The sequence below is a fragment of the Pongo abelii genome, chromosome X (genome assembly GCF_028885655.2).
Source record: "Pongo abelii isolate AG06213 chromosome X, NHGRI_mPonAbe1-v2.0_pri, whole genome shotgun sequence".
NCBI classification, from domain to species: domain Eukaryota; kingdom Metazoa; phylum Chordata; class Mammalia; order Primates; family Hominidae; genus Pongo; species Pongo abelii.
This window is the reverse complement of record NC_072008.2, coordinates 105,140,300-105,152,500: the sequence shown is the minus strand read 5'-3', so window position 1 is coordinate 105,152,500 and position 12,201 is coordinate 105,140,300.

The window sequence follows — 12,201 nt, the reverse complement described above, 5'->3', positions numbered from 1 at the left end:
AGCCTGGAGAATCTTATGCCATTCAAAAACAGGAAAGTCTTCAAAAACTGAAACTATGAGATATGTCAAAGAGACATAGGAAGCAACCTGAAAGAGTTCTCAATGGTCAAATCTGGAATAATTTTAGCAACAAAATAAATTAGTATTGGAATATAGCCCAAAGCACAAAATAAATATACAGAGCTCCATACTGATATAAATAAATTAATGAATAAAACACGAGAAAAGAGTCATCTTTCTTACAGAATAATTTCAAATAATGTGTGCAGATACCTCCTTAAGAAGGTAGAGCCTAAACTCTCTCCCATACTACCATTCCTGCTAGAGAGTGGACAGAAATTAGTGACTTGCTTCCAAAGAATAGATTACAGAAAATGCAAAAATAGTAACTTTCCCATGGAGAAATATGACTTAACCAAATGCTCAAAATTAATATCACTAGTGAAAATTTACGATATCTGGCTACCACTAAATAAGACAGGATGAGAAGGATGCTTTGCCTCTGTGGTATTCTTCCCCCAAACCCATAACCCCATAAAACTAACCTAAATCATGGAGGATTCAACAAAACATTAGTGTTCTTCAAAACTATGAAGGACATGAAAACCAAGGAAAGGTGTAAGAAAACTGTCAAAGATCAAAAATTAAGAAGATACGATGATCAAGTAAAATGTGGTGTACTGGATGGTATATTGGAACAGAAAAAGGCATTAGGCAGAAACAAAATAAACTGAATAAAGTATGCGCTTTGAATAATTGTAATGTACCAATGTTAACTTCTTAGTTTTGATAAATCATGGGTTTGTAAAATGTTAAGAAATGGGAAACTGGGTGAAGGTACAGAAAGTGTCAGTTATATAATTGCAACATTACTGTGCACGTAAAAATTTCCAGATTAAAATGTTTATTTCAGAAATACCATGTTGCCTAACTCTGACTCTTTTCTCCCTCCTTCCTCACATTCCCCTCTCTGTCTCACATGCACACAACTTCTGCAGAATAATTTGCCAGTTTGTAATCCCTGACAAAATAAAGATATTCATAAATTTTATGAAAATATCAAACCAGCTGTTTGATTGTTTAGTCAAAACACAATTGACTGCCTGAGTCCAGTTTTTAAACTTTTCAACTCGCTCCTTAGGTGCAATACAGCACCTGTAAAATTCTTTATGAATTTACCTCAGAGAATTTACATATCCAAGTTGCAATCAAATACTCTACAATTTTATTTAAATCATGAGAGTTTGCAATGTTACTATTGCAGTAAAACTTAAGATGTAAGGCTTACAAAACTAATGTAATGTTAATTGCTAAATTGGATGGTATCCCATAACTTAACTGTTAGACAGGTATTAGTAACTATATTCACCATGCTGTACATCATATTTCTAGAATGTATTTATCCTACATAATTGAAACTTTGTATCCTTTGATCAACATCTCTCCACTTTCCCCACCCAGTCCCATTCCTGGTAAACACCATTCTACTCTCTGCTTATATAAATTCAACTTTTTTAGATTCCATGTATAAGTGGACCATGTAGGATTTTTTTTTCATATTTGGCTTATTTCAATTAGCATTATGCTCTTCAGATTCATCCCTGTTGCTGAAAATGGCAGCATTGTCTTCTATTTTAAGGTTAAATAATATCTAATAATTTCATATGTTGATTAATACTTAGGTTGTTTTTATAACTTGGATATTATCAATGACGTTGCAATAAACATGAAAGTTCATATGTCTCTTTGAGATACTTATTTTATTTCCCATATATATAATGAGGGACTGCTGGATCATATTAAACTATCTGAAAAGGAAATCAAGAAAACAATCTCATTTACAATAGCATCAAAAAGAATAGAATAATTAGAAATAACCAAGGAAGTAAAAATCTGCACACTGAAAACTATAAAATATTGATAAAAGAAATTGTAGAAAACAATTAAATAGAAAGCTATCCCATGTTCATACATTGGAAGAATTAATATCTTTAAAATATCCATAGTATTTGAAGTGATTTACAGATTCAATAAAATTTCTATCAAAATTCCAATGGAATTTTTCACAGTAAGAGAATAAAACAATCAAAAATTCATGTGCAGCCCTAGAAGATTCAGAATAGCCAAAACAATCTGGAGAAAGAAGAACAAATTTGGAAACATCACATTTCCTGATTTCAGTTTATACTACAAAGCTATAGTAATCAAAATAGTATGGTACTGTTATAAAAAACACACACACAGACTAATAGAATAGAATAAAGGGCCCAGAAAAAAACCTATACATATATTGTCAACTAATTTTCAACAAGGGTGCCAAGAAAACACAAGAGTCTCTTCAATAAATGATGTTTCAAAAACTGAATACCCACATAAAAAAGAATAAAATTTGACTCTTATCTTATATCATATGCAAAAATCAATTAAAATTGATTAAAAATTAAATATAAATTCAGAAACCATTAAACTGCTAGATTAAAGCTCAGGAAAAGTGCTACTTGACAGTGCTCTTTAGAATGGTTTTTTTTGAATATGATAATTAAAACACAGTCAGTAAAAGCAAAAATAAACAGGTGGGACTACATCAAACTTAGTAACCTATGCACAGCAAAGGAAACAATCGACAAAATGAAAAGACAAGCTACTGATTGGGAGAAAATATTTGTAAACCATGTATCTGAAAAGGAACTCATACAATTCAATAGTAAATATACATAAGTAAATAAGTACATAAAAATGACCCAATTCAAACATGAACAAAGGTCTCAAAGACATAATTTTTCCAGAGAATACATACAAAGGGTTAACAGATATATGAAAAAATTCTTAGCTTCATAATCACTAGGAAAATGCAAATCAAAAACACATGATATATCACCTCACAGATTAGGATAAAAAAGATTGAAGACAACAAGTGTTGGCAAGGATGTGGGGAAAATGGAAGCCTTGTACACAGTTGGCAGGAATGTAAATTGGTACATCCATTATGTAAAACAGTATGGAGGTTCCTCATAAACTTAAAAATATATCTATCCTATGACTTTTCCTTTTTCGAGCAAAACTGTTACAACTTGGTACTAAAGGAATCAATTATGTAGTTAAGAAGTAGAATTTGACTTTTATTAGATTGGCCTCCCTGTTAACAATGGCATTGACCATTTCTCTAAGACTATGAGTCAGTTCTTTAATTAATGTTAATTGTGTTGGTGCTTTGGGGGACATTTGACACAGTTCACTAGAAGTAGAAGACAGATCACTGATTCATTCACTTAGCTCCTTAGCAGTCTCAGAATGGTAATGACCCACAGCCTCTACTTCCCTGGCTGAGATCTGATTTAGTGACCTTGAAAAACCAAAAGACCATATTTTCATTTACTAATTCCTACTCAGCTTTTTCAGTGACTTGTATCATGCCTAATTCAAGTATGCTGAGAATCTCTTCACACAGTTAACCCAGAAGGAATGTGGCTGTAGTTTTTGTACATTTTCAAAATAAAGGATCAGATATTAATTCTGTAGTCACTTCCCTTTATAATACAGAAATGAAATTCTGCCTTATTTTATTAAATCATGTTGAATCATATTACTCTATGTAAATTGAGTCATATCATTCCTTCGTATATGACAGCAGTATGCCAAACTTTGAGTATATGACCGTTTTGTTAGACAAAGGCAACATTTTCTTTCCATTTTTCTGTAATATGCATCCTTATGGAAGGAGGAGTCACAATTATTTGTGCTTCGGTTTTTTTTTATAACGACATTATCAGTTTCTAACGATAAAGTCAAGAATTTTATAAAAATCTTTGCTTCATCAAATCAATCATAACAGTGGGTTTAAGTATCCATAGCTACAACTTCAGAGAATGTGATCCTTGTTTTGAATTCCAGTAACATGCAGAGGAACTCCAGTCTTCATTACTGGCAACTAAAGTCTTTTCAGAAAAAGACTTGGTTTGGTATCCATAACTTCTGACATCCACCCCCAAATAATTCATATTTAGAAAACACAAAATGGTGAGACTAACCTTGAAATACATTCAGAAATTTATTGAAATGCTTCTCTGAACAAAGAGCTCAACCAATCTCTTCACCCCATTAAGTTGTGTAACTTCATCCATATTCATCATCTATACAGTATCTGAATCACACACAGTTCTAATACCCACCCCCAGCTGCTGTTGCAGATCAGGACATTTTTTCAATTGTGATAATTTTTACTGATTTTTCTGCTTGGATCCTGACATGCTGGTTTCTAAATAGAGAATGAGGGTTTTATGTTTATGTGTGGAGGAAGGACTAAGATTTTGACTACATATTTTTTAACTCTCCACCACAAAAGGTATTTTATATCTGTCTCAACTCTAAATCTGCTTTTGAAAAAGCATGGCAAAGCTGATTGAATATGGAGCCAGCCAAGAATGCGGTCAAAGGCCTATGTCTCCATTGAATAATTCTTCAGTCCGTCTAAAGTATAAAGCAATAGGAAATTGTAGGCTAATCTGTGTATGGGCTTGAAACAACAACAGAGGCAAGAAATAACTCCAATAACAAAACACCGACTTGTTCCAAAATGCTTTGTACTTTATAGCTCAGTAATACTATCCTTTAATTCATTATTTGCAGGTCTTGTAGCTGGTTTTCTGTGTTCTGTTAAATGTTGGTAGAATTTTGTCTGAATTGAGAAAGATCAAATTTTGGGGGAAAAAAGAACTCATATTTGTATTCCACCAATTGCCATTATGTGTATAAAATATGTACACACACACACACACACACACACACACACACAGGCTTATTAATCACTTGTTAACACTTTGATGAATATTCAAGATTGCTCACATTACCTGCTTTCTAGCTCAAAATATTATTCAGTATTAAAAGGCTGAGCTCCACTGAATAAAATTTGGTGTGATTTTTAAGATAATAAAAGGTCTTTTCTCTCTACATCTACTCTGCTCCTCCTACTCCTACTTCCACCACTAACTTTGTCATATACTTTCCACAATATTTAAATTTCAAAAATTAGAGTTAAATTTGAAGGAGTAAAATTACTAAACTATGTTGGACCATTGTCTCTAGATGATCATAGTTAAGATAACAGGTGTTATTAGAAATGGAGCAGCAGAGGTCAAATTGCTGGAGAAAGGGGAAAAAAGTTTGGGACATGAGGCTTTACTGAGGTGGTATATATGAAGTATGATTATTAGGGTATACATAGTAAGTAGTGACAATGACAGTTCTGAGCATTCTAGAAGCACTTAGCAACTTCATTGTAAGTAGCACTTTACAGGGGAAAATATTTGTTATTGAAGTGCACAGACCATGAAAGTACTTACGTGGAGTGAAAGGAACAAAAATAAATAAAAGATAAATTCTCTCTCTCTCTCTCGCTCTCTCTCTATATATATATCGATATATATATATATCGATATATACGTATATATCGATATATATATATATCGATATATACATGTATATATGTATATATGTATATATCGATATATATGTATATATACATATGTGTATACATACACAATATATATGATATATATGATATATATAGATATATAGATATATATAGATATATATAGATATATAGAGATATATAGATATATATATAGATAGATATATATCAAAGTATTCACTTACTTTTCAAAATACCCCAAAGTAATAATCCCATGGCATATTATTTTTACTTTTTGTTTGTTCTTATCAAAAGTATAATCCAGGGTAGACATTTATATTATGTATATATATATAGAGAGAGAGCAATATATATAATGAAAAATTATAAAAGATTTGATTGACATCTTCAAAGTTGCAAAGGGTGGTGATAAAATATTATTATATGTACATATATATTTCTCTTGATTATAGTAGTACTTTACATCTATTACTTGTGTTCTTCTTTCACTAGCCTATGAGGTAGGCATGGATGGTCTAATTACTTCCTTTTTCTTTTCTGGTTATTTTTTAGAAGATGGAGTGAAGACATTGGTTGAGTTCTTTAGCTCTTTGTTCAGAAGAAACATTTTAATAAATCATTGTGTTTCAAAGTATTTCAATAACATGTAAATCAGCAGCCTCTGTGGTTGGTTCTTTTCTGTTGTCACTCTTCCTACTTGCTTGTTTGATTTGGCATCCTTCCTACTTCTCTTGATGCCCTCTTCCTCACTCTCATCCTCACTGAAACTCAACTTGGCCTTCATTGTCCTGAAAAAATGAGGCCACAGCTGAAATGTGAAAAAAAATATGCATATTACTAACGTTGAGCGTCCAAGGCCGCAGATCCCAGCATAAACCTTAGATGTGGAAAAATGCTTAGCTAGCAATTTTTCCTGTCACAGGAAGAGGACATATGAATTCCTTGCACTAAAAAAGAGCAATAAGAACTTGGAGAGAGAATAACAAAGAAATGATGTAAAACCGTCTAAGTTCTAAGAAAGTAAGGAAAATAACCTCCTTTAACTTTATATTTCTCCAGGAGAAAAAAAAAAATGAACCTCTTTCTCTGGTGAAACCTGCAAGCTTCATGGAAAATTATCCTTTCACATCACGTTATAAGAACTGATAGTATGATGTCTAACAATTAGAGTACAAGAAAGAGACTCTCAGATTTCCTAAAGCTCTGGAGTGGCTAGAAAGAATACAAACATTTTCCCATGGTCCACAGAAATTTGGTGTGAAAATTAGCCAAAGAGTCAAGAAAGCCTGCTAACAGGGCTTTCTTGAATGGTATGAGAGAAGGCTACAGCAGAATTCAAGAGTGAATAATCCAGCAGGGAGTCAGATAAGGGTATTACTATATACTATTATATCAAAATAATGTCATCAAGCAAGGGAATGTAGCCTAGTATTAGAATTATTTGCATTTCTGAATACCAAGACAAATCAAGATCAAGAGTGAGATGCCCCATAATAATGATGGCAATGTGGCATTTGTGTAAGCACTCTTGTAAGCTTAAAATATATCACAGGAAGAAGAGACAGGAATGAGGAATATCATGAATTTGATCACATTTCAATTAAAATATCTGAGAAAAATTATGAAAGAGACTGAATTTTTCTGGAAGTAACTTGATTATTTTTTCTGCTTCAGACAAAATAGAGGCTCCAATGGAAATTAATTTTTATCTAAAAAATACATTGCATATTTATACACCTAAGTTCATGGTATCATGAAATGTGAACATGGTATTAGTATATCAGCTTTCTATTTAAGATTTTATTTTTTCAAAGAATAACATTAAGTAAAAGAAAATAAAAGAAAACAGATAAGGATTTGAAATTCCTGCAATATTGGCAGTCTGTTGCCTGAGAGATTGGTGAGTAAAACACATTAGAGAGAAAGTGAGCACATCAACTCCTTAGTCTGTGTATGTTTTGCTCAACATTACACATACAGTAGAGGATTATTAAACTTTCAGACTGGAAAAAACTTTCAGACATTTAATATTAAAATGAGGTTGGCCTTGATAGTAACCTAGACTCATAGCTTTATGTAACATTAGAGTTGAAGGATCGTCTTCTCTATTTTATTGATGTGAAAACTGAGATCCAGAGCAAGAAAATTAATTGGCCTCCTTAACCCTGTCATCGATGGTGAAAGAATTTAGCTGAGTTGTAGGAAATGTCTAGCCTGGATTATACTCTTGGTAAGAACAAACAAAAAGTAAAAATAATATGCCATGGGATTATTACTTTGGGGTATTTTGAGGAGTAAGTGAATACTTTGATAGAAATTATTTTCAAAAGGGTTAATTGATATATAAATGTGAAGTATCTTTATTAATGCTGTTAATGAAATCATGACTACACAACACAGTGCTTAGGCTAGAATCTCCCATATGGAGAAAATAATCTTTTTGTCTGAGTTAATGGAACAAGGTGAAAATGAAATTATTTCTTTGACATATGGGAGATGACTATTCTGAACATTGCAGCATGGTTTTGACTACCCATTTCATTAGCTTAGCTTGTATGAAATCCACAAACATTATTCGTGGTCATAAAATTACGAGGCCTTTTCAGAACTGGCTACAGAATTGGCCTCTGTGACCTTCATCAGTCCTACAGCCTGCTTTACATTGACAATAGCAACTGTAATATTTTTATTATATCCAAATATGTCAGCCATTAATTTCAAATGACACTTTGCTTTTCATGTTACTTACTTCACAGAACTAAAAGGAAAGGCTGACAATATTTTATTACCACCCTTTGGAACTTTGAAGATGTCAGTCAAATCTTTTATAATTTTTCACTGCCAGCAGCATTCCCATGCTGTGCCAAAAACTATATATTTTCTATGGTCAGAAACATCATTAAAGGCTACTTTTAAAATTTAATTTAGCAGTTACACATGCAACTGATTTGGCCATTTGCTTACTTTTTACTTGCTTTCCTGTGTTTTGTTTTCCAAATAAAATAATCATTTATTATCATGAACCTTGGTATATCTGAGGGGAAACACATCAAATAAATAAACCAATAAAAGCAATACACCTAAAAATAACCTTTTATTTCTAACAAACGGATTTTCTCCAAGTTGTGTCCAGATGTTACCGTCACCCGCTTATTTCACAGGAGCAGCTTGCTGAGAGCTGTATCTGATTGACCCTGGTCCTGGCCCTGCCAAATGGGATCCTAATCCACAGCAAGTGTTAGCAGCAGTTCTCAGGCTCCATCATCACCTCTTGATTTAGATGATATTTCAAGTCTGCGGTAATCTAAAATGTGCAACTTTGGGGTTCACTTTATCTATACCTCTTTCCCCCTCTGGGGCCCTTATCTATCATGTTGTCAAAACACCTTTGTATCATGCACCTTACATTACCTGTTTTCAGACCCATCTTGAGACCTGTTTAAAGTTTCACTGCTTCTGAGATGCCGATTTACCCTGTAGTATATTCTGGGTCAGACTTATAATAATATTTCATATGGCAGCTTTCCTCAGTTTTAAATAAGAAATTACAGTTTTTCCAAAAGCCTGCCGCCTCATTAATTCTGAATTCAGAGAAAATATTTATTTTCACTGTGCCATATTGATTGCATCAGCAACTCATGTTGATCTCAAGTGTCTCATCCTGATATTTAAGTATCTTTTTAAGAATATATTGTTGCAATAACAAAACAGGAAAGAAAAAAAACACCACCTTCTTCTATCTGAGAACCTTAGATTCAGGAATTTTCATGGACACTGTACCAATAGTTCATCAAGTTATTTGATGTGTATTCTAACAATTCCTTTGTGACTAGATTTACTGGATGATGGTAAGGTAGGAATACATGCTATTTCCCCCTTTACAGTGCAAAGCTTGTAGAAAAGAAAATCACACTTGTTAAATAAAAAAAGGCACATGTTGAGTGAACGGTATGTGTCTTAATTCTCAAATTTAATTTATTAGCATGTGAAATCAATGTGCTACGTGTGCTCTTTAATGTTTCCAGTAGGAATTAGAGATGATGAAAAAGTACAGAAAGGAAATGGTTTTGAAATCTGAATCTTGGTGAAACCCCGTCTCTACTAAAAATAAAAATAAATAAAAATAAATTAGCCGGGCGTGGTGGCAGGCACCTGTAGTCCCAGCTACTCAGGAGGCTGAGGCAGAAGAATGGCGTGAACCCGGGAGGCGGAGCTTGCAGTGAGCCGAGATCCCGCCACTGCACTCCAGTCTGGGCGACAGAGCAAGACTCCGTCTCAAAAAAAAAAAAAAAAAATTCTTGAATCTACCACTTATACTTCAGCAAGGGATTTGACCACTCTTTGCCTCCATTTTCCTATCTCTCTCATGAGGAAAAGAATTCTAATCTGATTTTCAGATCCCCTCATTGCTTCACGAATCTGCTCTTGCTTAAAACATCGACAAACTCCATTGTCTCAAAACCAAGGAAAAATAATCAATCCTCAACTTGCTTTACCTTCTTGAAATACTCTCTTCATTTGGCTTCCATGACTCCACACTCACCTAGATTTGGCTTGCTTCTCTGTGTATCCTTATCCGTATCATTTAGAAGTTTTAACTCCTCAGGACGTCCAGAAAAAATGCTGCATCGTTTCAAATTATATTCCAGCATTTTTTGATGTATAATTATGATCGTATTGTTTATGGATAATCATTTTATTTTCTCTACATTGTGGTTATAAAAAGATCTCAATCTTTCCCTGAATGATTATCATGGTAGTATTGATTTGAATGAACCTTGGTTTTGCAATTGGAATTGGCTTATAGTTGACATTGTTGAATATATCCCAGAAGCCAGATATGATTTCCTAACTCAGGTTTCATAGCACATAGGATATTGGCCATTGTCTAATAGTCTAGTAGATCTTTATTTTCATGTAAAACTTAAAACAAATTGGATCCACATTCTCTTCCTGTATCCTCAGGTACACACAGCTCATCCTGATATGGGTTGTTTCTTCTTGGTCAATAAATCAAACTCAGTTCACTAAATAATATGACAATGGTCAAATCTGAATTACTGATGGAAATATTTTTATATAGCATTTCTCTATTGAATACTGATATATGATCTCAATCATTTTCAACTTTATTTCCAAAGTATATTCTTTTTTTTTTTTTTTTTTTTTGTTTTTTTTTGTTTTTTTTTTATTTATTTATTTATTTATTTATTTATTTTTTTCTTTTATTGTAATTATTATTATTATTATTATACTTTAGGTTTTATGGTACATGTGCCCAATGTGCAGTAAGTTACATATGTATACATGTGCCATGCTGAGAACACATGGACACAGGAAGGGGAACATCACACTTCAGGGACTGTTGTGGGTTGGGGGGAGGGGGGAGGGATAACATTGGGAGATATACCTAATGCTAGATGACGAGTTGGTGGGTGCAGTGCACCAAAGTATATTCTTAAACGTAGATCACTCCTTGAAGGATCAGAGAAGTTACATTAAGAGGAATTGGTTCAACAAAGAGGAGAATTGTCACAAGAGGATACAGACCCAGATTTTGAAGCAGCAAACTAACTGCATCCAAATGATTCTACCTTCATTTCCAAGAAGCAAAACATATTGGAGAAATTAATTATTGAGGTCAACATGTTCTAGTATCTGACATTACTATGACTTTAATCGGTTTGTAAAAATCAGTGAGACTATAAATCCGGTCTTTGCTGTCATGCAGATTTGCAATGACCCAATTGAAAATCACATTTTTAAAGTCTTGTTTTTTTAATTTAAAAATATTGTCAAGCAATTATGCAAATTCAGTAACAGAATCTTTAGAAGTCTCATGGGGGAATCTGGCATAGCCTATTTTTAAGAGAGTTGTATTTTATTGTAAATGTTGGTTCAGTGTACACAGCCTAACATATGTCACCAAAATGTGTTATACCCCTAGGTAACTCTTGAGTAAAATCTGTTGTGTTTTATGAGAGTCATGACTATTTTACTTTAAATTTTATTTTAACATCTAATTCTGAAATTGAGGTATTTTATGTCCTTATATGTAATCCAAGATATTGTCTATGTAATATTTTGTATTCCAGAAGGCAAGACAACAAATCTGGTTTGAGTTATATTTGGTTTCTCATATTGTATACTCATGATTTTTTCTTTAGTAAAAATATTTCACCTTTACAATCTTCCCTGGATATTCTGGTCCATCCTTATTATCTATCTTTCTAATTATCTTCTTGGGTCCATAAGTGTTTTGGTTTTGCTTGCTTTGTTTTTGCCATTTGGTTTAAAGACAATTTGACAACTGCTTAAGACTTTGGAGCCAGGTGGTATAGTTGTTAAAGGCTTTGGCATGGGGTCAGACAAAAAAAAATAAATCCTGGTCTGCTACTTACCAGCTATGTTATCTGAAACAAATTATTTAAAATTACTGAACACCAGTTAGCACATCTGTAAAGCAGATATTACAATATTCATTTTATAATTATGTGGTCTCAAATGACTTAATTTTGTGTTTACTACTTAACAGGTTGCATGGCACATAACAAGCACTTGATACATAGTAGCTTTTATTATTATTAATTGTTCATATTCAAACAAATATTGAGGATGAAATCTAGAATTCACTGTCATGAAAGTTATATCTTAAGTCATTGAAATTTAATGCAGTAAATACTTATTGTGCTATACTACGCAGTAGAGATGCAAAGAGATTACCAAGTAAATACCACTTTCAAAGAGTCCACATGGTTAATATATTTACTAAA